The sequence below is a fragment of the Myotis myotis genome, unplaced genomic scaffold, assembly GCF_014108235.1.
Source record: "Myotis myotis isolate mMyoMyo1 unplaced genomic scaffold, mMyoMyo1.p scaffold_m19_p_16, whole genome shotgun sequence".
In the NCBI taxonomy this organism is placed as follows: domain Eukaryota; kingdom Metazoa; phylum Chordata; class Mammalia; order Chiroptera; family Vespertilionidae; genus Myotis; species Myotis myotis.
This window is the reverse complement of record NW_023416320.1, coordinates 2367854-2390794: the sequence shown is the minus strand read 5'-3', so window position 1 is coordinate 2390794 and position 22941 is coordinate 2367854. Positions and strand designations below refer to the sequence as shown.

Below are 22941 nucleotides of genomic sequence, written 5' to 3'. Positions count from 1 at the left end.
ATAATAGATACATTCAGTGTCTTGACTATGGTGATGGTTTTATGTGTATAAACATATGTCAAAGCTCATAAAATTGTACATTTTCAATATGTGCCGTTTAAGTATAATAATTATATCTCAATACAGTTGTTTTTAAAAAGTTGAGCCCTGGCCAGTGTGCTCAATGGTTAGAGTGTCGATCTGTGCCCCAAAGGGTCGTGGTTTTAATTCCCAGTCAAGGGCACATACCTGGGTTGCAGATTCGTTCCCCAGGATGGGTGCAGGAGGCAACCAGTAGATGTCTCTCTCTCACATCAATAATTCCCTCCCCAGCCTCCAGCTTCCACTCTCTCTAAAAAGCAGTGGAAAAAATATCCTCAGGTGAGGATTAAAAAAAATTTTCATCAGAAGTGTTAAGGAAGAATGTCAAGACTTAAAAATGCCTTTTCAGCAGAAATAAGTAAAGCCTTACTTAGGATCAATTGCCAAAGATAACCTAAATCTATTTCACTCCTTTTTGAGTCACCTTTTTTTAAAAAAGAAAAAAAAATCTTTAATCTGGGAAGGGTAAATAAGGATTAAAGGGATAAAAAGAAATTGAAGCTTGAGATAGGAGAGAGCAAAAAGAAGGAATTGCTTTTAATTCATATTTATAGATCAAGAAAAATCACATCCGCCGAAACCGGTTTGGCTCAGTGGATAGAGCATCGGCCCGCAGACTGAAAGGTCCCGGGTTCGATTCCGGTCAAGGGCATGTACCTGGGTTCCGGGCACATCCCCAGTAGGAGATGTGCAAGAGGCAGCTGATCGATGTTTCTCTCTCATCGATGTTTCTAACTCTCTATCTCTCTCCCTTCCACTCTGTAAAAAATCAATAAAATATATATTAAAAAAAAAAGAAAAAGAAAAAAAAGAAAAATCACATCCTAAGACATTAAATGCATCTGCAAATTTGGTAATTTCTAAGGAATGAGAAAGAAGGGCCATGAGAATGGATGCAGAATCCATGCAAAACTCTAGAACTTTCTGGCCCACCTGCCCCTAAACATGTGTGCTCTCCAATGTATTCTAGTCTCGGTCTACAGCAGGGATATACCCTTCCAGGAGACTCACGATTCCCTTGGGTAATTTGATGAAAGTTATGGCCCAGAACAATGTGTATTTACGTAAATATTTACATGTAATTATTTCACAGGTTTCAAGAGTTCCCCTGAACCTTGGCCATGTACTCCTCAGCTTCTCAGGTAAGGGAATTTCTTGCAAAATCCTCCCCTGGGGTTTGTCTCTAAAACCCCCTGCAGAGTGAGTGAGGGGTATGGCACAGCTATGGCAAAGAGAAATTTGAACGCTCACAAATAAAATTCATATGGAACCTAGGATCACATAATATTTTTCTAGATATGTTGGCAAAATAATTCAACTAGACAGATTCTTAGGTTACCTAGTAAGTGCTGACAAACAGATTTATGAAGAAAGTTTCTGATGGCTATACTGCAGAAGCCCATTTTCTTAAACATTTGCTTCACAAAAGGACATAGAAAACATGCTTATCAAATTTTGGAGATAAGTTGTGACAGTAAGTAGCTGGACCACAGACCCAGGATTTAAAACATATCAACAAATCCATCCTAGGGATAAGGTGAAGGTCAGGAAAGATCCTCAAATTCAAAGACCTTTTCATATATATATACTCGCTTCTTCCTCAACTATGAATAACTGGACTGCAAGCTCCTTGAGCACAAGTCTTATTGATCTTCCTAGAGCACCTGCAATATTGTCAGAATACACTTTGCTTGGGCTACATAACTCCATGGTAACGAATGGCTCTAATATCACGGTGCCTACGACACAAGCATTTGTTTCTCACTTACATAAACGTCTACTGTGAATCAGCTTCAGCGAGGCTCCGACATCCTGGGACCCAGTCTGAAGGCTCCGTCGTCCTGGGACCGGCCCTAGCCAAAGCATGCTGGTTCTATGAGAGAAAGAAAAGACCACCAGCAGAACCATGAGACGGAGTTTAAAACATCTGCTCAAATGTCTGACGTGTCACTTCCTCTAACATTTTCACTGGTCAAGGAAATCCAAGTGTCCAAACCTGGTGTCAACAGAGTGGGAAATATAGTCCTCCTGCAGAGGACCCTGGTCGAGAGCACAAACATTTTGAACAATACTACAATTTACCAGAGCCTTCCCAACAGAACGTGCTCAGTGCCTGGAGGTAATTATTTATATCCCAGGCCATAAACACGGAAGGACAGGGACTGTACTCCGTCTTGTTCACTGGATGTGCCAGCCACAGGGTGCTGGCCACACAGCAAAGGACAAGCTGAATGCTTACACGGTGAGCAGCAATGAGATGAGCATGGGATCTGGAATCACAAGCCTGGGATGAAGTGTTATGTCTGCCAATTCCTGACTTAGTGGAAAGTAATTTTTCTCCTCTGACTCTTGGATAGTTGTTGCAAAGATTAAATAAAAATATTTGTGAAAGCCCCATGAAACCTGTGCTTTAGCTGTTATCTTCAGATACATAGTCCAATAGGGTGAAATTTGATAAAGATAAATTCATTTCAACTTTTATATAATGCAATACATAATATCTGGCATTTACTTTTAAAGTACCAACTGGCAAGAATAAGAAAGATTAGACTTAAAGCAGTTCACAGGGAAAAACAACAAGGTTTTAGTTGGCCATACGCTCAATGTGATCAAAGGGTAGTGTGGCTGCCAGAAAACGTTAATGCAAATTTCAGGCTGCATTAATAGAAGCACAGTATCCAGTTGATAGCTTCATTGTCTTCAGCAATTGTCCAGCCACATCGGAAGTAGTCAGTTCAGCTCTGGCCACCATGTTTTAAGAGGTATAGTGACAAACAGAACCTTGTCCTGAGTTTAGTGATGTGGATGGAGTAAGGTTTGAATACTATGTCATGTGCATATGGTTTGAGAATTAGGGCTTTTCCCCCTTAGCGCATCAAAAAGACTTAAGTAGGATTTAACAGTCATTCTCAGATACTTTAAGGGTTACTGTTTGTAAGAAGACTGACTGTCACATACATAGTTCTAGATTGCCAAAGACCAGGAAGTGAAAGTTAGGGAAACAGATCTAGCTCAAAGGGAAGTTATTTCTAGCTGGAAACATTCTAAAACAAGAAGGGTGGATGACAACATGATAGAGATTGGATGTAGGTGGAACAACTCTAACTTACTCCTCTATGTAACTGAGCATTTTTTGAGGCATTTGAAAATGTCCAAACAGTATTTCTCTTTTCTGATTAAATAGTAATACTAATAACAACAAGAAACAAGAACTGAAGTAAAAAGTAAAACAAGTTGTTTGGCTTAACAGGCACAGAAAGGCATGCTGGGGAAGGGAAATGAAATTTCCAGCTAGATAACATTAAATACAGCCACAGTGTCTTGGTTTGCACAGAGGAAATAGGCTTAGTCAAAACAGAATTCTGCACGTTGTTTTTCCTGGTATGACCTAACTCCTGTAATTTCCAAGGAGGTGCAAAAAAATATTTTACAAGTTCCTACAATGACAATCAAGCAAAAATTTGCTAATACTAAACTAGTGTTGTAATTACAAGACAGTAATTCCTAGTGTATCGATCAACTTGAATAAGTATTCAATTTTCCCATGGGCATTTCACACATGCCACTGGCATTTCAAAATGATACCTTGCTAATGTCTTATTGTTTCCTTACTCTATTCAAAATCTAGTACTTTCCCCCTCATTTCCAGCTTCCATTTCCCCACACATTCTATGCATACTTTGGTCTCCCCAGTAGGTGATAAGTAGTGTATAAAGATAACACCTGACTTATCTTTATATTCCAGCCCCTCATGTTAAAATCACTCAATTAGTATAGTAAACTCAAAATTGTTTTTCAAAATTTCTTTCTTTACTAAAATAGTTTAAAGTTATACACTAATGTCTCATATTTTAACTAGAGGCTCAGTGCATGAAATTTGTGTACAGGTAGGGTCTCTAGGCCTGGCAGGGAATCAGGGTTGACCTGTGGGGTGACCAGCAGGGCGATGGGGGGGGAGGGGAAGGCCCCTACTGGCACCTGCCTTGGCTGGCTCCGCCCCCTGCTCCTGGTCACCTCCCTCTGTGGGCTGGAGGCAGCTCCTGTGTTGAGCGTCTGCCTCCTGGTGGTCAGTGCGCATCATAGCGACCAGTCATTCCACCGTTTGGTCGATTTGCAAATTAGGCTATTATTATATAGGATTGTTACACACGAGAAAGCCATAGCAGGCCATAAAGACACACTGAGTATTGTGTTTCATTTCTTATTATAACTACTCTTTGCAAAATATCTTGGGATACAAATTTCTTCTTCACTTAAATTTTTCTCTGCATCCTAAATGAACATATTTAACAGGCTTTCACTGTACTAACACAAACTACTAACACCCTACTTATTGCCCTCACTGCAGGCACATAGATAAAATATGAACTTAAAAAAAAAGGTTCATTGACTTTTAAAGTAAATTTGTATGTGCCTTTTTGGAATGAATGTACACTCAGATTTTTAAACATCTATTCTTCCAAGCCAAAAAAGTAAAGGAAAATGTAAAAAAAAAAAAAAAAAAAAAAAAAAAGCTGAACACCTATCCTCTGCAAGGGAGCATGCGAGTTTAGGACGCATTTGGTACAGGTTGAGGCTTGTCGAACTTGTCACTGGATGCCTAGCCTGCTATTTATCTCTCCTCTCTTGTGGGCACTACCAAGAACTGCGCAGGTCATGGGAACGCAATGCTCTGCGGCAGGATCAGGAGAACAGAGTTTCAAATCTCCCCTGTCAACCCCTCTGACAAAAACAGTCTACATTCCACTGGGAGGGGGGAGAATGAGTCAGTCAGTAAAGAGATAAAATAGTCGCCCGTTTGAAAATATAACTAACTAAAATATAAAATTTCTTTTAAATTAAATACTTGGATATTAAAGCAACTCTTTTTAAAAGATGGAAATGATGCACAATAAACATTATTTGTTTAAGAAGCCACTAGAAACTAATTATAGATAACATATACTGAATGTTTTCTGTGTGTTGGGCATACTTAAGTGCTCAACATACATTAACTCATGTATATCCTTCATCACAGCCATTTAAAATAATATGATCAACATCCTCATTTTACAGGTCAGAAAAGAGAGGCACAGAATGGTTAAGTAACTTACACAGGATCACACAGCTATAGGCAGGTGGGAAAGGGATATGAATTCAGGCAGGACTGCTTCAGGACCCATTCTTTAACCTCTATGGGTAGGTATCACTAAAATCCACACTTTGATATTTGAAGGCCTTTTTTGAGTTTATTAGCTTGAATCATATATGAAGAAAAATGTTTATCAGCAATCAAGACTACAGAATTACTATTAAAACTAGAGGCCTGGTGCATGAAATTCACGTATGGGTGTGTGTGTGTGTGTGTGTGTGCGTGTGTGTGTATGTACATCCCTCAGCCCGGCCTGTACCCTCTCGCAATCTGGGCCCCTCAGGGGATGTCCGACTGGGGATCGGGCCTAAACCAGCAGTTGGACATCCCTCTTGCAATCCAGGACCACTAGCTCCTAACCGCTCGCCTGCCTGCCTGACCGCCCCTAACCTCTCTGCCTGCCTGCCTGATCTCCCCTAACTGCCTTTGCCTTGGCCCCCGCCACCACAGCTTCATCTGGAAGGACATCTGGAAGGACGTTCAGCTGTTTGGTCTAATTAGCATATTACACTTTTATTATTATAGATGCTTTCACAACTTTTAAGATCAGATGACTGAATCCAATACATCACTTCATTTAAGCCAATAGCACAACTAATCTAATCTAATCTTTCTATGTAATATATATTTTGGCTCTATTACTCTTCATATGTGTAAATGGGAGCCTTTTTATAAAGCATAAGTATGTGACACTATGTCACTATAAATACTTTGCACTGGCAAGATCTGGGATGTTTTATTCACATGAGTGTGCATTAGCGTAATTCTACTACTTCTCAAATTCTAAATGCAATTATTCAACAGACCTTTGAATACTTAACAAACACCTAGTAGTATGGATACAAAGATAAATTAGATGGTCTCTGCTCTCAAGGGAGGCCACAGTTACAAAACAATGAAAGTAAGTGCTTTTAGGGAGCTATGACCAAGGTTCCAAGGGAACAGAGTTACACCTAATATGGCAAGAATGACAGCAGTTCTATGTGCAAAGGCATGGAGATGTAACATTTTCCTCTTAGGGAATAACAAGCAATTTAAATTGAACCAGAATGCAAGGTGTACAAGGTAAGCCAGGGAAACAGTGATGTGAGATGAATGAAGCTGGAGCTAGATAAATAAGTGTCTTAGAAGTCATAATAAAAAGACCCAACCATTGCAAGGATTTTAAGAAGGACAGTGATGAGATCAAATGTGCTAATGATAGTGGCTATCACACTTTATTTTCAACAACAGAACCCTGCACTCAAATGAAATATTATGCACACTTCCATACTTAACATTGATCATGTTAACTGCACTGGTTGAAATTGGAATGAGCCTGCTCAACTTCCTCCAGAAGCCTTTACTTAATTTTCAATTCTACTAAGTCTTTAGCTAAGTTTCAATTCTTACCTAAGTTTCAATTCAGTGCTTTAGAAAGAAGTCATTACATCTTCCCAATCATGCTCTATATACTTCATGCCTCTCCCATTGTGATTCTAACTTCTCAGGTATAAGGATTCATTCTCGTAGTTTATATTCAATTACAGAACTAGACGTAACTAAGGAGATAGTATGAGGCCTTCAAAATTAATGACAAAAAGTTACAGTACAGAAGAAAGATAAAGATTAATTATCAGCTTTTGCACTCGAGTTCAATTATAATTTAAGTGACCGCACTTTCTAATTTACAAGTCAGAATTTATAGTTAGACATAATGGCCACAGCTTATTCAAAACTCATAGTGTTAGAAAATATAGACTATACTAGAGGCCCAGTGCACGGATTCGTGCACTGGTGGGGTCCCTCGGCCTGGCCGGCACCTTCTCGCAATCCAGGACCCCTCAGGGGATATCAGAGTCGATTTCGGCCCAATTCCCGCAGGTGCACGGGTGGGGTCCCTTGGCCTGGCCTGTGGGGATCAGGCCGAAGCTAGCAATCCCACATCCCTCGAGGGGTTCTGGATTGTGAGAGTGCACAGACCAGGCCAAGAGACCCCCCCCCCCACACTGGTGCACGAATCCATGCACTGGGCCTCTAGTATGTATATAAAATCTTTGGTTAATCTCTTCCCGCCCTCCCCCAACTTTCCCTCTGAAAGTCTTCAGTCTGTTCCATGTTTCCATGCCTGTGTGTTGAGCATCTGCCCCCTGGTGGTCAGTGCGCATCATAGCTAACGGTCGAATGGTCATATTAGCCTTTTATATATGTAGATGATTGTAACTAATAATTGTAATACTTTTCAAGACTGATGTACTTGAATTTCCTTACAATAATTTTGTATGTGAAAATCCTTCCCCACCTGTCGTTTGAGCACCTGTTCTCTCACCTTATAAAATTAGGAGTTCTAAATGTGATCGCTGAGAATGACTGTCACTGTGAAACTGCTTCTTTCCCGTGGCCATCTACTCTGTTCCCAGAAGGAACATGTAAAACTGAGTCAAGACATGCATGTCTTACCTGACAATTTACTACTCTTGACTCTTCACAGTGAGAAGTACTAATAAAAAAACAAGGTCACAATCCTAGAGAAAAGGTATTTAATGATGTACTGTTTTACATAAAACAATTTGATTTACTTTATACAATCGAATCTAATCCAATCTAATCCCTACCATCCTTCCTTCTGCCTTTATCCTCCCCTGTTCTTTGCATTAACATTTTCAGGGAACAAAATCACTTAAAAAGTTCCAATAAATTTTAAATTGTCATCCCCGTTATAAATAGATTAACTTAAAACAAATTCTCAAAAACAATGCTTAACACATATTAAGAGCTACAGAACAATCTCATTTTTCTCCAACAGATAAAACACGGAAGAAACAACCAACAACCACCCTATCATGTATTAAAAGTTCTCTTACAACATGTGGCTGAAGGCCAACTACTGACAATTATTGAAAGGAGGAAGAGGGGAGAGAAACAGAGGATATAAATTTAATCCTTCAGTACATCATTTGATCAATATGTACAATATATTCACGTATAAACATGTTTAAGAAATGTTACTTTAAAAGAAACAATAAAAACACCGTTAGGAAAATACCATCCCATGTGATATCATAAATTCAGTCCAAAACTTAGCATCCAGTGGATCATTTCTGGGCATACTCTAAGGCAGCGGTCGCCAACGGGTGGCTCGTGAGGCCCGAAAGGTTGTTCACCACTGGTTTAAGGAAACCTTTGGAGCAGCGGTCACCTACTGGTGGTCCACGGACCGAAAGATTGGCGACCGCTGCTCTATGGTAAGGGCGAGTTTCGGAAATATATTCCATGAATAGATATTTTTTAAGAGACTATACAATTACTGTGTTGATTTTAACAACACGTCAAATAAAGTTAACTTAAAACAAATGCTGATAGGATTTTTAAATTATACACACTGTGTCTAATTGTCCACATATACAAAAATGTTCATAAATTTAAGATAAATTTATATTTTCCTCTAGCTTGTGAAAGTTGCAATAACCTTTCTATTTAAAATATTTCTAATTAAATCACACTCAATAACTGAAATTCAAACAATCTCCCAGATGAGACAGTTGGGGAAAAACAAAGAGGAGTTTCTACCATTCTGAATGTTCTACTGATGCTACAAATAAGATGACCCAACACTAAAAACTAGCATGGCTGGAATATGGAAAAGATAAGTATGTAACAGTGAAAGAAAACCCTTTCAGAACAATGAGCGAAATGCAATTTACAGTGTCATCTGTGACTAAAATTCTGTACTCAACCTTTCTTATTTTTAGAACTTTTGCCCAAATTTCTGCAGATTACAAGGTCTAAACATTTTAAAATCCCACTTGGTGGATTTACACATACATATTAGTACTAGGTAATATTTTATGCTTAATAAGTCTAGCAAATATTACTTCAAAACCCAATTTACATAAAGCATGTTGCACTGCTGACTACATTTACAGAAAAAATTGGGAATAGAAAAATTAAGTGACATTTAAAAAGTGACACTGGGTTAAATAATGAAATTGAGAACATAAATCAGCCTTAAATTCTAATTAAAATTTCTAAATCATTACCTCTTTTCTCACAGATTTTAGCACTAATATTTTTTAAATGCAGTCTACTTTTTTTTTTGCACGTACTTGAAAATTTTTACAATAACATATCCTCATTAATGATAAGTCCCAGTAATGAACTTATTTACCTTGCCATGCTCTAAAGTTAGCAATCCTTTGAGATAGTCCCTTGGGGTTTTTAAAAAAATACTTCTTTTAATATCACATTTTCCATCTTCATTTTTATTCATTTGTCCAATAGAGGAACTAAGAGCCTGTACTAAAAAATCAGTGGCATCATTCAAACTGTTCCCTACATTTTTATAATATTCAATTATGCTAAGAGGAATAAAACTGTACCCATTAACCTAAATTTGGGCTTTCAACCCATAGTCAACATGAAAAAAATTATTTTCTGTCTAACGAATGAAACAAAACAAAAACGATTAAAAAGCTCTCAAAAGATACCCGCACACTAATATACCTGCACGCTTAGCTCTTATCCTATAAATCCCTTCTCTAAAAGTGGGAAGAGGTGTCACTCTAAGAAAGCAAAGCATGAACAGTATAAAGAAAAGTAAATTTGATTAATTATTCTTAATAAAGTTTGTGTCTAGTTCTTCCCTCTTTCCCTGATCCCACAAAGTTTGAGCTAACCCATAAACAAGTTTTACTCGTATTTTCACACTTAGTTTTCTGTCATATCACCAAAGCAGAGATTTCAGAATGAAGCTCCCCAAGAACATCATTCAGTATCTCCTGTGATTCCAGATAAACCCGACTGCACTAACAAAAAGAAAAAAAAACTCCCTTGAAAGTTTAAAGAGTATGTAGTTGTTCTTTTATCAAAATAGAATTTTTCACAAGTGACTCAATAGAACTGCACCTTAGGAAAATCGAGCCTTTAATTCTGGAGAATAATTTGCACCTAGAGAAAAATTCAAGGTAATGGTCTTCTCTACATGTGGACTTTAGACCAAATCTATTCATTTTGAATGTGCCGTAGCCACTTGGGCTGTGCTGCAGGACCACCGTCCTAGTGAGCATCTTGAAACGAGGTGCTTCTGATACCTCAGGAACTACACTACCTTGGACGGGGTTCCAGACAAACCTGACCATAAAATTCTGGCATGTGAATTAGGGTTCAATGTGTTCCCTAAATGGTAAAGCACAGATCACATGGCAATTTTCCCATTCGGGTAAAACATTCATAAGGAGCACATAAGTAGCACAACTTTGCATTTAAGAAGCCCATAAACACTAATTTTATCCCCAAACATTTTTGGGAAAGAGCCAATTCAAGGAGTGCACTGATAAATCTTGCATTATGCCAAAAATCTGTTGCTAAATTGTTGTATGCCAACTGATTTTTCATAAAACAAAACACATTTTATAAGTAGCATTAAAAAAGCGTTAATTATTTGATGGCACCTTTTAGTCAGCCCTTTTTTGTAAAATATGGACTTCTCATATAATAACATAACTAACCACTATTTAATTTGTTGTGTAATCTTATATTTGTAAATATCAAATTTCTTAAAGTGAGCACAGCTGTTTTCATAGGCCAACTTCATCCCAGCATTACTGCCTTCTCCCCATTTCCCAAGTTCTAAAAATGTAACCCCCAAAATCAGCTGTCTATCTGTGGTAGCATGTACAAGCAATACTAGAAAACCTGAAAAAAGAAATGGAGTGACTTTTTTAATGTAAAGTAGAGATGTAAATGTATTCCCCAAAAGAGGTCAATGAATTCTTTTTGGTAATGATCACGATACATGCCCAATAAAAATTATTTTAAAATATATCAAGATATGCATGTCTCAGGTCGCTTTCCCATATGTCGATCACCTGAAGGAAACCAAAACCTGTTTGTCTCCATGAACACTGACCTCCATGATGCCACCAAGGTCAAGGAGACCTACAGGAGGGGATATGCTGAGTACGTGCTGATCTGCCCAATTCTAGGGTTCCCCTTAAAAACAGAGAAGGGAGAAACAAAAATAACATTTATTCACATCTCACAGAAAACGATGTCTTAGGCTTTAACATTCAAGTACCCCAACCACAGGATTTTACGTAGACATATGTCAGAAATGGCCAATAGGACAAGATCTCAAAGGGGCATCACTTCACAGAACCAGGTACAGAAATCGCTGCCCAGACAGAATGAAGGAGACCCCAGGCTGAACAAGGCTCGCTCACACCTGGGACTGAGCGCCTTCCGCATCCTGGCGACGGGCCACAAGGACTCAATTTCCAAATGAAGGCTCTTCCTCTCCTGGCAGAACTTTTCGAAGAGGACAAATAACCAAAGATCCTTAACCAGGGGGAGTACCCACATATGCGACAGGCTTAGGTGAAGGAAGGGGCCTGCGCAGGCCGAACCCACCAGTTAACGTTAAATTCCCGGGGGAGGGTCCTGGCTGATCTCTTCTTCACCAAAGACCCCCTCGGGCATTTCCTCTGCCATCACCATCTCGCGCCTTTTCACAAACCAGGCATTCTCTTGGGTGAGCTCTAAAGTGTAAACACGTTTACCCACTTGGTGTAACCTGGTTAAGCTAGACTCCAAAAACCTTCTCGATGTGAAAGCACTCTATTTTGAAATTTCCCAATAACTTCCAAGTATGGGGAAAAAAAAAAAAAACAAGTCAGAGCCAGCGCTTGCTCATTTCGAAGCGACTCCACGGAGAGCAGTTTCGCGATGGACACAGTTCAGCCTAACGTCTGGAAAACGGGTCGCGCGCCTGCTAACAGCGGGGAAGCCAGGAGGGGAACCTGGGCCCGGGCACCGGGTCTTCGGTGGGCCGAGGACCGGGCAGCGAGCGGGCCTCCCAGCCCCTCCAGGGCCGCTCCCGACGGGCGGGTGGCACCGGGTCAGGGCGGTGGCTGAACCCCGGCCGCTCCGACTCGACTCGGCTTTGCTGGGCTCCAGCGCTCCCTGCGAACGGGCCGCAGCCGATCAAGTGCCTGGGCGTCCTGTCCTCCCAGTCCCCCCGCGGGGCGCCGAGCCGACACCTGAAACCCACGAGACAAACATCACCTTGTCTCGGGGCTGCAGAGTTCGCACTGAGGATTTTGAAAGTCCACCTGGCACAGATTCAGCTGGTGCGTGCGTGCGTGCGTGTGTGTGTGTGTGTGTGTGTGTGAAAGATTAACCCGCTTCCTGCATAAACAGGGAAGGGCTCGCGGCCATCCAAGCAGCTCCCTCTCTCCCAAGTAACTTTCTTATCCTTTGGTCCTAAAATAACCAGAAGCAACAAACACCGAGCACTGGCATGGCAACGTCCACACACCGGGACCGGGTGCTCCCCGCACTCGGAGTCGCTCCGGGCTGCTTCCCACCCAGACGGGTCCACCCGGTCCCGGTCCCGCTCGCGTCCACCCGGTGCTGCCCGCTCCCCCCCGAGTTTTTGCTGAAATCCGCCCCCCGAGCTGGCGGGGGCCGTAGAAGGCGCCTCGTCCCAAGGGCAGAGTTTCTCCCAACTGCCCCGCGCGCACCTGGCCGGCCCTCGCCCCGTCCCGCCCTCCCCGCGCCCCAGAGAGCGGCCCACCTGCTCCCGTCGCGGTGCCCACGCCCCAGCCGCCCGGCCAACTCCTGCCCGGGGGCTGCACGCCCCCTGCCCCCAGCCCCCTCCGCTCTGGGGCCCGACCTCGAGCGGCAGAGGCGCCGAAGAGGCCCCGCGACCGGCTGACCCCGCGACGCCCCCCAGAGGCCGGGTCCCGAGCGCCTGTCAGCGCCCCCGGAAGGGGTCAGCCAGGGGGCTGAGCTCGCCCGGTGCCCCGTCCTCCCTGACAACCTCTCCCCACCAACCGCACTCACCTGGCGGGCTCCGGCCGCGGGGGTCGGGGGTCGCGCGAGCAGGCCGCCAGCCCGGCCGCCGCGGCCCCCACCCTCCGACACCCGCTCCCCGCCAGCGCGCGCCCCAGGCCCGACGCGCGCCCGAGGCGCCGGGGGGTGGAGGGCGCACGTGGCCGCGCGAGCGCCAGGGGGGAGGGGGCGCGGGGAAGAACGGACACGAGGGGGGGCGGGGGCAGGGGGCGCGACGAGAGCAACGGCTCGGCGGCGTCCGCGGAGAGAAAGCCGCCTCGACCGTGTCCGTCATGGCGCGCGGCGGCGGCGGCTCCTCCGGCCTCCCCATTCCCTCGCCTTTAGTTTGACCTTTCCCTCCAGTGTGTCTGAGGAGAGCGGCGATGCGCGCGCGTGTGTGTGCAAGCCCGTGTGTGCGCGCGTGTGCGCGTGCGCGCGCGCGCGGAAGGGGCCGGGTTCGCTCCCCGACGCCTGACGTCACTGTCATGGCAACGGCAGCCCCGCCCCTCGATCCCCATTTCCTGCCCCCCCCCCCCGCCCCCTGTGCACGTTCCGGGACCTCACGTGCTCACTCACACGCACGCACGTACGTACGCACGCACGCACGCTTGGAGCGCGTGCGCCCAGAGCGCTGGCGGGGGATTGGGGTGTAGGTCACCGGGGCCTCCTGGTCGCTTCCCTGAGTTGGACCAATCCTGTGCGAGGGCGCCGTGGGCGGGGCAGGTCGGCGGGAGAGCTGCGTGAGAAATGTCCCGAGGTAGAATGAGAGCCTTTCCTCTGCGGCCGAGCGCTGGTGGCGAGAGGGTGCGTTGCCCGGGAGCGTAGGGAGAAGGAGGAGGGGGCGGTGGGGTAGTTGAGGGATGGGAACCCGGGTCCCCAGTGTAGGGGAGGTTTACCGTTGTCCAACCAGGGCCGCGGCAGTCAACCTCGTATTGCCCTGTGGCCCGGCCCTGCGGCCGCGTGACCTTGGACATGTTAGTGAAACACTCTGAACTCCAAGTCTTGAGTAGAAGGGGCCCAGTAAAATCTGCCACGGAGCTTGGTAAGATTGAAAGAGAAGGTGGAAAACGCCTCACTGGCACCGGGTAGACCCTATGTGGAGCCCACAGCCTCCTTACTCCACCAGTGGGGACACAGGGCGCAGAGAGATTGCACAGGTTAAATGAATGACTCGGTCACTGTCAGGTGGTGGGCCGAGACCCAGGCTTCCAGCTCGGTACTGTCTCACCTGGCCCTGCCTCTGGAGAAGGGAAACCCAGGAGCCCTCCGAGCTCCCTTTGCTCCCTGCGCATCTTTTTCAGCCCCCCCCCCCCCCCCATTCCTGCAGAAGTTTGGATAGGTCCCTCAGAGCCGGGCAGCCCTGGGGCAACTCCCCAAAGGCAGTTGATTGGCTTCTTTCTTCATTGGCATCTGAACAAGGAACAGATGGCGCTTTTCCAAAGTTCCCGTAGGGTGGAAGTTTGCTCTAAAGTTTTGGTTAACGTTTAAACACAGGGACAAGAATGTGCAAATATCTAGCTAGTGGGGAGAGATTAAATCAGTGAACCTAGGTGGATGCCATTGCTGGGGTCCAGGGACACGGAGGCAAGCTGAGCCTTTATTTTATAGTCCGAGGTAAACAAGGTAGTGGTTACCATAGTTATACTGTTCTTGTGAATTTCACTTGTTTTGGCAGCACTTGCTGCACCTCCCTCAGCCCATTAGCTTCCCAGATAAGATCTAAGGAGCCTCATAAGGTCAAGCCTAATTATGCTAAGAGGACTGTGCCCTCTACGCTGGGACTTGTTTGTGACTTTGCCAACAGGCAGTCCGAGGCTTAACCCTATAGTCACGGCCTACATGCCGTGTCCACTGAGCAGGCAGGAATGTCTTTCCAGACCTCAAGGCTGTGCAGCCACGGTAGGATGCAGGTGCCCTGGTGACCGAGTCATTCCTCAGACTGGTGCTCAGCTCTTCGAACTTAGCTGCCCATCACTCCTCCCAGCAGTTCTCCAGTGCGGTGGCGCTGCTTCACTCTAGATTTGTGTTAATATGTCTGTCTCCCTCCCTGTCTTGTGGCCCCGAATCTAAACCTGATGCAGGTCAAGGACCCCACCCATTCCTCACACATGCCCTTCTGTTTCCCGGGTTCTTTCCATGAATTCATTGACTTGATCCAAGTTTCAGCTAAAATGTAATCTCTTCCAAAAAGTCTTGCTGGATCTACTCAGCTGCAGTGAAATAGTCCCTTTTCCCGTGCTTTGGTCTATACTAGGTGTACCGGTTAATAATGGTGGGTTTTGTAATCAAAGAAAACACGATAATTTCAAGAGAAACATCAAGCTCTTTATTCAAAGTAATGTCCATCGCTAGCTACACATTTCCCCCATCTTTCAGGTAATTTGTGGATACCGTCCCAATAGAACTTTTCTCATTTTGAGGCAAACCATTCAGAGACCCAGTTTTCCACCTCTTTGTACATTTTGAAGTGCTGCTCAGACAGCAAGTGTGCCATCGATCAGAACAAGTGGTCATCTGAAGGAGCAAGGTCTGGTGAATACGGCGGGTGGGTTCATACTTCCCAGGCAAGTTCTTTTAACGTGTCTTTAACTGGCTTTGAAGTGTGTGTTGGTGCGTTAGCATGAAGCAAAATTACTTTGCCATGTCTTCTGGCCCATTTTGGTCGTTTTACAAACAAAGCGTGGTTCAAATCGATTATTTGTTGTCAGTAGCGATCAGTATTAATGGTTTCACCTGGTTTTAGAAGCTCATAACACACCACGCCTTCCTGATCCCACCAAACGCAGAGCATTGTCTTCTTTCCGAAGCGATTTGGCCTTGCAGTCGATGTTGATGGTTGACCTGGATCAACCCATGATTTTGTGCATTTGGAATTCTCATAATAAATCCACTTTTCATCACCAGTCACAATTCAATGCAAAAAAGACTTTCTTTCGTGCTGTTGAAGCAACATTTGACTGATGATTTCGGTTTTCCATTTGTCTTTCGTTCAGTTGATGTGGCACCCATTTTCCTTCCTATAAATCTTTCCTATTGTAAACGATCAGAAATTGTTTGCTGAGCAACGTTTAATCTTTCTGCAAGTTGTTTTTGAGTTTGACACGCATCTTCATCCAATAATGTTTGTCATTGTTGGTCTTCAAACTTTTTCGGTTGACCTGGACGTTCTTTGTCTTTTTTGTTTTTTAAATATATTTTATTGATTTTTACAGAGAGGAAGGGAGAGGGATAGAGAGTTAGAAACATTGATGAGAAACATCGATCAGCTGCCTCCTGCACACCCCACACTGGGGATGTGCCCGCAACCAAGGTACATGCCTCCGACCGGAATCGAACCTGGGACCCTTCAGTCCGCAGGCCGACTCTCTATCCACCGAGCCAAACCAGTCAGGGCCGTTCTTTGTCTTTCACATTGAAATCATCACTTTTAAAGCGTTTAAACCAGCATTCACAAGTATCTTGAGATGGAGCATGTTCACCATAAGCTTCCCGAAGTATACAACAACTTTCAGAAGCACTTTTCTTCAAAATAAAGTAATGAATTAAAACTTCCCACATATGCTCTTTTTTTGGCACGAAATTCGACAGTTTTAAGCATAAAAATATCTATGATGTTAACACCTTCAGAAAATATGACACGTGAAGTTTTGAAGCTTGCTGTCAATACAACAAAATAGCATACATATCAAATCGCATATATATCCACATATGTGTAACTCCGTCTATTGAAAAAAATCCGCATTATTAACGGGTACACCTTGCTTGGGGCACTGTTCCTCGAAGACTTTGTGCTCTGTGATTTATACGCATGTCACCTACAGAAAGCTGCTCTGAACATCCATGTATAGATTAGCTGCCCCGATTCTAACATCTTATGGTCCAACACAGCACTTATTACCCATTCTGTTGAAGTTTGATTTATTTGCCTTCTCTGTCAGACTGTAAAACTCTTTAATGGCGGGAATCATGCTGCCTCCACTTTGCATTTCCAGCACCTTCCTCAGAACCGCAACACTACTGAACAACCAGCCATTGAATTGGCTGCGTGGGTACCCTGCCTATTTCATAAAGTTGTTAGGAGCAGACTTAACCTTGCTTATAACTCCGAACTTAAGATTTTCTGGCAAGTTACAAGTTCTCCATAAATCTTGGACTGCTCTAAAATGCACCTGGAATTCCATGTCACACTCATGCTATGGAAGAAGGCTCTGGCAATAGCATGCGGTCCTGAGCAGAGTAAGAGGCAGGAGGTCCAGGGAAGAAGAGGTGGTCGTTTCTTCACTGCTCCTGGGGGCCTAGAATGAGAGACTTTTCACATGCTAGAGATGAGATAATTGGCAGATGTATCTGATGTTGTTCCCAGAATAGGGGACAATTATGTAAAGAGGAGTCTTTGAAAAAAGATCAAGCAATGCTTGCTTACTCTGAAGTGGTAGCATGTATTTACATGTCTTATCTTCTCCACTGGAATGTGAGCTCCTGGAAGGCTGGGGCCTTGGCTTATTTTATTCATGTTTGTAACTCCAACACCTACCAGGTCGTCTGGCACAAGGTGGACGCTCAGTACTCGTTTATTGAATGAATGAATATATTATAAGCTCCATGAAGGAACAAAGCTATTACATTTCTTTGATTCTCATAAGGCGATACCCTAGTATTATGCCGGTAGTAGGTAGGTACTTGAAATAACGAATGAATGAAAGGGTGGAGATGAGGTATGAAAGACCTACCACATATCGGGAACTTAATACATTCCATTCATTAGCTCAGTTAATCAATCCCCCATCAACCCTATACTGTTGGCATTGGTTCAGATAAGGAAACTAAAGCTTAAGGTGGGAACCGGACTGGGCCAGGGTCACACTTTTAGTTGTTGGCTAAGTCAGGTTTGATTACAAGTTCACCTAATTTGGAAATAGACTATCATGGCAGGTATTTTGCTCCTGCTGGTGACTCACGTTTGTTAGTGTCCACCCCTGTTTTCTCAAGACCATGGTCTTCTACTTTGTATCAGAAATACCAGGGCCCCTGTTGCTTCAACAGGAAGAAATAGGACTGCGTTACATGCAGTGAGTATGCACAAGTCAGGTGAATGAGGGCCGTGTTTTTCTTTTCTTTTTATAATTATTTTTCCATAACTGAAATGATGGTTCCTTAATTTTAGAATACAAAGGTTGGGCCCGTAAAGCTAGGATGTTTAAAATTGGCCTTTGGAACACGAAGGACCCAGCTGACGCCTTTTTGGAGGCTAGTAAAGGGAAATGTATTTGAATTCGTGACATTGTCAGCTTAGCTAAGGCGAATCTTGGCATTTAAAAGGCAAACCTTAAAAAGTGGGGTCAGAAGAGAGCCAGGTATGTTTGCAAAAGGGCCTCATTAGAAAAAGGGGAAGAACATTCAGTTCTGGTCTCGAGCGACTCGTTGCTCCAGGATCACAGGAGGCGCTTGGAGTTTGAGGCAGAGCTCAGGCAGAGTTGGAAGCACCCCCTTGACTGGAGGGCACTCTCTGGGAAGGGCAACATCTTTGCCCAGAGCATCAGCTTGTAGGGGGAGGTGGGGAATGAGGAAGAAGTGAGGAAGAGAGAGCCCGCACACGCAGTTAACCAGACCCGCTCACTCAGTCCTGGGGATGAACATGGTGAATCACCTGTGAAAACCAGTGCATTGAAATTAGCAAGCTGTCTGCAGGCTGTGAACTGCACAACCCTAGGGGGAGCTATTTACCTGGTGTCTCTCTGGGGCTATATAGTACCCAACCTGCATAAACATGTAGCAATGCTAAGTGACATATACCAGGCACATCTCTGTCTACCTTGGCAATTTAAGTGATCCTGATTATACCTCTGATAATACAAGTCAATATTTATTGAATGCTTACCAGTTATCATCTGAGAAACTCCAATGGATATTATTGTACAAAGTTTTATCTAAAGATTTGGCCAAGTCAGATTTGATTGCAAGTTCACCTAAGTGCATATTTCAGAGTGCTCAGTAAACTGATATCACTACCATTCATGTGTTTATTCTAATAAACAACAATAGAGCATCTAAGTTCCAGGCATGATTCAAAAGGCTGGATTCAACGAATGTATTAAACACTAATTACAGCCCGGCCGGCGTGGCTCAGTGGTTGAGCATTGATCTATGAATCAGGAAGTCACTATTTGATTCCCAGTCAGGGCACATGCCCGGGTTGTGGGCTCAATCCCCTGTGGAGAGTGTGCAGGAGGCAGCTGATCAATGATTCTCTCTCCTCATTGATGTTTCTTAAAGAAAAAATTTTTTTTAATTTCAGAGAGGAAGGGAGAGAGAGATAGAAACATCAATGAGGAGAGAATCATCTATTGGTCACCTCCTGCACGCTCCCCCCCAACCCCCTCGCAATTTGAGCATGTGCCCTTGACAGGAATTGAACCTGGGACCCTTCAGTCTGTAGGCTGATGATCTATTCACTGAGCCAAACCCACTAGGGCTCATCATTGATGTTTCTATCTCTCCCTCTCCCTTCCTCTCTGAAATCAATAAAAATTTATTAAAAAACAAAAAACCCCACTAATTACAAATTTTAGAAAAACTATTACCTGATTTTTTAAACAATAAAACTTATGCTTTTTTCAGCTTATTCATGCCATTTTATGTAGGAAGGTGTTCTCCAGATCCTCTTTGATAGACACTTATCCACTAAAACCTGGAGATGACAGCTGGCTCATCCATTGCAGACAATGCAATATACCAGGATGTCCCAGTGAATGAAGCTTTTATCGACCGCCCCCCCACCCCCGTTTCTTTTCCCTCCTTGCTCTTTCAGAAGAGGTGCCAGGAAGTTAGGTTGGCTGCTCAAGGGTTTCCAGAGTGCTGGGGAAGCATCTTCAGTAGGTGAGTCCATGGCTCCCTTGTCCAGGAAGGAGTGTCATCAGCCTGTAGCCCTGGGTCACTCTGGAAAGAAAGCTGACCTCCATGTAGACACAGTTGACTTGGACTGTTATCTAAGCAAGAAATAAATGAAAATCTGGGAGGTAATTTGTTATAGGAGCAAGCTTTCTTCAATGGGTTAACTAGAAAAGTAAATGATATGTCCATATTAACACCCCCATATTTGTGGACCTGCTCATACATACCAGTAGGGTTAAATTCCTAATTTCGGAGCCCCCCAATCAAGTAGTTTTATTCCAAGTCTTCGATGGCCTTTATATACACATAGTAAGTCACTGTCACACAGTTCCAGAAGCTGATAGTTTTAAAAAAGCCACCAGGAGGAACTAATACATACACATACAGATCACTGAGCCACACACACATACAAACCTACATGCCCATTACCGGACAGCTGGGGGCAGAGCCTCAGGCGACTTTCTTCATTTTTGCTCTTGTCATGATCAATATCAACATCTTCCTCACCATTATGCTTTACGTCAAAGCGCTCTAAGATGTCAGAAATAGTAACCTTGACCATTTCAGGGCCTGAGGGAGGAGCGAGTGGTCCCCAGGAAGGTAGTAGGCTGTTTTTTCTGAGTCGTCACGATCTCTCTGTGACCTTAATGTGGCTGCAGCGCTAGGCCAGGCGTCTGTGTCCGAATGGCCCTCAGCTCCTCCAGAATGACTGTAGAAATGGAATTTCCTATTGATATTTTATGTGAGAATCAGCATGAAGGACTGCAGCATGGCTAGGTGAGCTTTCCGTTCTCCCCAGGGTGGGGCCTGGGTCCACCCCTGCAGGCCAGGAGCGTGCCCTGGGGCCAACCATCGGGTCTTTCTGTTGGGCTGACAATTTGAACCAAGCTAGAGGCCAAGAGACACAATGCAGTCACAGCCAGAGAGGTGAGGTTGGTTAAATTGTGATAAAATCCATGCGTGTAGGGGAGCTGCAAAAGTCACTCCTGTCAGAGTCCTTACACTCAACCGCCAAATTGCTCCTGCCAAATGCTCCGAGGCTGAGGCTATGAATGAAGCCCGCACTATGTTAGATAGGGACAAACCCGCCAGCTCCAAGCCTCGGTGATAATCATGGGAGTCCCTTATTAGTTTCCAAGTTAATGCACAGGAAGGAGTATTTACTGAGTCACCACCGTGTGCAAGGTACTCTGCTAGGTGCCCTGTATATGCCAGGTATTCAAGCCTCATAACGGCCTTGCACGGTTAGAAAGAGCAGCAAGGAATAAGGAATTATCTCGAAGATGAGAAAGCAAATTCAGGGCATGTAAGCGACCTGCTCAATGTCACTACAGTGGTGATGTCAATGTGCGCAAAGAGCGCTCTTTGAAAAAAAGGCAACTTGTGTATGTAAGAGCTAGTTCCAAGATCATGGATATTTTAAGCTCATTTTTACTGGAAAAAAAAAAGTTAATATGGTAAACATTAAAAAGTAGGTATACTCACAAATAACTCCCATCAGGAATAATTTGGAATTAAAGGGTTTTAAATGATCTCTACCTTATTTTTCTGGGAGGGGAGCCAAGTCCTTAATAAGAATTTCTGCAAAGGAGGAACCTGGGGCTGAATCTTATTTATAGAGGCAAAGATGATTTTTATTTTAATCTCACATTCTTACTCTCCACTTGAATTTGCCAATGAATACAGGAATAGCAAATAATGTGAAGACTTAATTTTGGGTTGTCTAAGTCCTCCTCACTCCGACCTCAAATCCTAGTTTAGGCTTAAGGCAGGTTGATGCTGAGTCAAACCTCTCTTGCTCTAGTCACAGCAAAATTTCATATTCATACTGTTGAACAGGTATTGCTCAATTTATGTTTAGTAACTGATTGAGTTAAAATGCGGTGGGCTCAGTGCTATGCTGTAGCCTGCTCACACCGGCTGACAAGAGCTGACCACACACACCTCTTCCTGACTCTGCATTCCGTGACATCTCATTGGTAGCTTGAAATTGGCGATTGTGGAAGTGTTTACACCATGGAAATTGGCAAGTGCTACAAATCAGGGCTTTTATTCATTTACCAGCATACGGCTGCGTGGATTGTTTCGTTTGCTCACAAATATCTGCTGCCTTCATGTGGGTCTCTGTGCTGCCCTTCCCTGAGAGAGAAGGGTATGGAAGTCGGCTTTGACCATGTGACTTGCTTGGTCGATGGCACGTGACCAGGAGTATGTGCCATTTCTAAGCAGAGGCACATGGCTCCGTTTTTCTTTTGCCACCAGCTGGCATGTCTCAGATACTGGATAGGACTTCAATCCGAGTCCTTGAATAAAGAGAACGTGAAGCAAATCACAGCCTGTCAAAGGCCATGGCCACAGCAGGGAATCAATCTTGCCTTTTGTAAAGATGTGGGGTTCCTTTGTTGTTACCCCAGCATTAATTAGGCGAGGCTGATGATACAACAGTTGGGATCTGTAATTGAGGTGTTGCCATAACAGAAAACCTAAATTATGGGACATTAACTCGGGTTGGGAGTAGGAAGCAAAAAATACGTTATTAAAGGGTAGATAAAGGCAACCCATGTTATCGAGTTGTGATGCATTTGGTAAAACTGTCACCTGTGGCCACTGGGAAAACAGATATGTACTGAATGAGCTTGTGATTTTAGGCAAAGAGGCTATGAACAGTATGTTACATTCCCAAGATGCAACGGTCTATACTTAATGAAGCACTACTAGAGAAAATCGAGTTTAGCAAAACACTGTCCATTTTGGAGAGATGGTAGAAAGTAGAAATGTCCAGAAAATTGACAATTCACAGGGCTAGAGGCTGTAACCGATTCTGATTTGCAAACAATAAAAGAAAAAACATCTTTCAGTGACAAAGGCTGGTTAACATTCAGCCTTGTGACAAGGACCAATAGAAGGTGTGATTCCTCTTTTAAAACTCCTGGATTGATTAAGGGGGCACCGGTTATATCTTTTAAATTGGACAAAATGGCTCCAGGGAAAAAAGATTCCAAATGTGGCTTTCCCATTGAAGCCAGATA

The 22941-nt window shown here is 43.9% G+C and overlaps 1 protein-coding gene and 1 long non-coding RNA gene across 2 annotated transcripts in view; one reads left to right on the top strand and one right to left on the bottom strand.

The window, feature by feature from the left end:
* Positions 1-13373, bottom strand: part of LOC118670576 — a 31087-nt gene extending 17714 nt beyond the window's left edge. Inside the window, exons 1-2 of the long non-coding RNA XR_004972383.1 lie at positions 13034-13373; positions 1851-1954 (exon numbers count right to left, since the gene is read on the bottom strand). This is a non-coding gene — a long non-coding RNA (uncharacterized LOC118670576). The remainder of the gene's footprint in view (positions 1-1850; positions 1955-13033) is intronic.
* A 374-nt stretch (positions 13374-13747) lies between these two features.
* The window catches only part of KHDRBS3 (KH RNA binding domain containing, signal transduction associated 3), a 276012-nt gene continuing 266818 nt past the window's right edge, over positions 13748-22941 (top strand). The window contains exon 1 of the mRNA XM_036337605.1: positions 13748-13825. The gene's annotated coding sequence lies outside the window, so the exon portion shown is untranslated. The remainder of the gene's footprint in view (positions 13826-22941) is intronic.